Consider the following 2437-nt stretch of genomic DNA (forward strand, 5'->3'; position numbering starts at 1 on the left):
ATGGGAATCAAGCCCCACGTTGGGCTCCAAGTTCATCGGGGTATCTGCTTGAGATTCTCTCTCTCTCTCCTTTCCCTCTCTCTCTGCCCCTCCATTCTCTCTATCTAAAATAAATAAATAAATCTTTTTTTAAAAATGTGCCAATGCCTGTACATTAACAAGATTTTTATGGGGCGCCTGGGTGGCTCAGTTGGTTGGGCATCTGCCTTCGGCTCAGGTCATGATTCTGGGGTCTTGGGATCAAGTCCCCGTATTGGGCTCTCTGCTCAGCAGGGAGCCTGCTTCTCCCTCTCCCTCTGTGGCTCTGCCTGCTTGTGCTCTCTCTCTTTCTTGCAAATAACTAAATAAAATCTTCAAAAAAAGATTTTAAAAAATAAAACTATGTAAAACATGTAATTTATTGGTCTTTTTGGGATGTTTGATGTCTCACCCGTGTATCACAACTGAGCCATTATTTGCTTCCTCATTTTCATGACACTGCTGAGGATTCAGCTGTTGAGAAATATGCAGGCTCCTTGTGTTTATCTACAAAAGCTTTACTCAGTTTGTCAACATTTTCGTCATTCACAATGTTGATCTTCTTAGGAGTAGTGGTAATCGGTTTTGTTTTGTCTTTAGTCTTAAAGCTTTTTTGGCTGGCTATATGAAATGCATTTCTGGACTTCTGCCCTCTTAGTTTGTTGTTGGTTATTGTCTTCAATACCCTAGTGCAGCAACTCAAGATCCAGGTGACACCGAATTTTTGTTCTTCAACAGATTTGATACAGCGACAAGATCTGAGGTGGTCTTCGCACAGCGTTTGGGGGTCAGTGAGAAACACAGGCATGGTACCCCTCAAGGCCTTTGAGTTCACTATCTTTCTTGCCATTTCTGAGGGTCATAGGTAAGTTCCTCTCAGTTCTGAGCTCTGCCCTCTGCACTGAGCTCCCAATCCAACTGGCTTTCCTTTACAGGGCAGAGGATTTTTCCCAGAGCCAAGTGAGCTGCCAGACAGTTCTGCCTGGAACCAAGCTCCTAGCCCTTTGGATCTCAATTCCCAGGTTTTTGAGTGGAAAATTCCAACCTTTGCCATGCTAGGAATTGTTTGTGGTTATGGCTGGAGTTGGTCTGGGTCCAGTTTGGGACTGGACTGGGTCCAGCAGGAGGCCTCAGGTGAATAAAATTTATTTAAATGGGATTTTTTCTATCTGAAGAGTTGAGTGTGCCATCTTCTGGCACTTGTGCTTCCTTTAATGCTTAAGAATATAGTCCTGGCAGGGGTGGAGGCAGGAAAGGGGGCAGGCATTAGAGTCTGGGGTTTGGTCTACAGAGCGATCGAGTGCTGGACCCACAGCGGTCCCGTGTGCACTGGCCTGCGTGCACCAGCTGCTCTGGGTTCCCCAGGCTGAGGAAGTGGCCATGGCTGCAGAAGATCTGTGGGGTTGGCAGGGGGAGGCTCAAAGGCTGCAGATGGAGCAGGTATGAGGCAACTGGGGGCTGGGATGCTGTGTCTATGGAGGACCCCTTCTTTGTGGTGAAAGAAGAGGTACAGAAAGCAGTCAACACCACCCAGGGATTATTTCAGAGATGGACAGAGCTCTTCCAGGACCCCTCCACAGCAATGAGGGAAGAAATCAACTGGACCACCAATGAGCTGAGAAACAACCTATGGAGCATAGAGTGGGATCTAGAGGACCTTGACTAGATCATCAGCATAGTTGAAGCAAAAGCTAGAAAATTCATCCTTGATGTGATTGAATTAAGTAGAAGATAAACCTTCATCCCAAGTACTTGGCAAGTCATCAGGGACCAGATGTCAGCTTCAACTGTGCAGGCATTAGCTGAACAAAAAGTAGACAGTCACTGCTAGGGGACAGTGGTGGTCAGAACTGGAGTGCCTGAAAGACAGAGAAATATAGATACCTTGACTGTGAATTCCACTTAGGCAACTCCCATTTCATCCAGTAGCAGCAAGCACAGCAACAGTTGATCTAAGACAGAAGGATGAGCAGTGGGAGCTGGTCTCTGGCAGCCCCAGGGTGCTGAAGAACAAGTCCCAGCCCATCGGAGGGGACCTGGAGGAACAGACAATAGACAGATTCTTCTGAGAAGATGCTTGGAGTATTGTGAGGAATGGGAGCATGAGACAGATACAGCTCTGTAAGCTCCCTGGACATTCAGGTACCAAAGAGGTTGGACACAAACTGATTTCACTTTATCATCCCACGACTCCCCTGCTCCATCAAACAGAACTTCTTGCTCTGCATCTTAAACTTTAACATAATGAAAAAAAGTTTATAAATTTAATTTCAATTAATAAAAAAGTCTTCCCTCTCAAAAATAAAACAAAACAAAGAAGAAAACAACAACAACAAAAGAACTATAGTCCTGGAAGCCGCAGATATCCAGCAAAATGGCAAAATTTTACTAAAAGTAATGTAGTATTACAAGGGCCGTT

The 2437-nt window shown here is 45.4% G+C and overlaps 1 pseudogene; it reads left to right on the forward strand.

The window, feature by feature from the left end:
- Positions 1-824: 824 nt before the first annotated feature.
- Positions 825-2087, forward strand: LOC103682133 (annotated as a pseudogene).
- Positions 2088-2437: the final 350 nt, after the last annotated feature.

The sequence above is a fragment of the Ursus maritimus genome, unplaced genomic scaffold, assembly GCF_017311325.1.
Source record: "Ursus maritimus isolate PB19 unplaced genomic scaffold, ASM1731132v1 scaffold_20, whole genome shotgun sequence".
In the NCBI taxonomy this organism is placed as follows: Eukaryota; Metazoa; Chordata; class Mammalia; order Carnivora; family Ursidae; genus Ursus; species Ursus maritimus.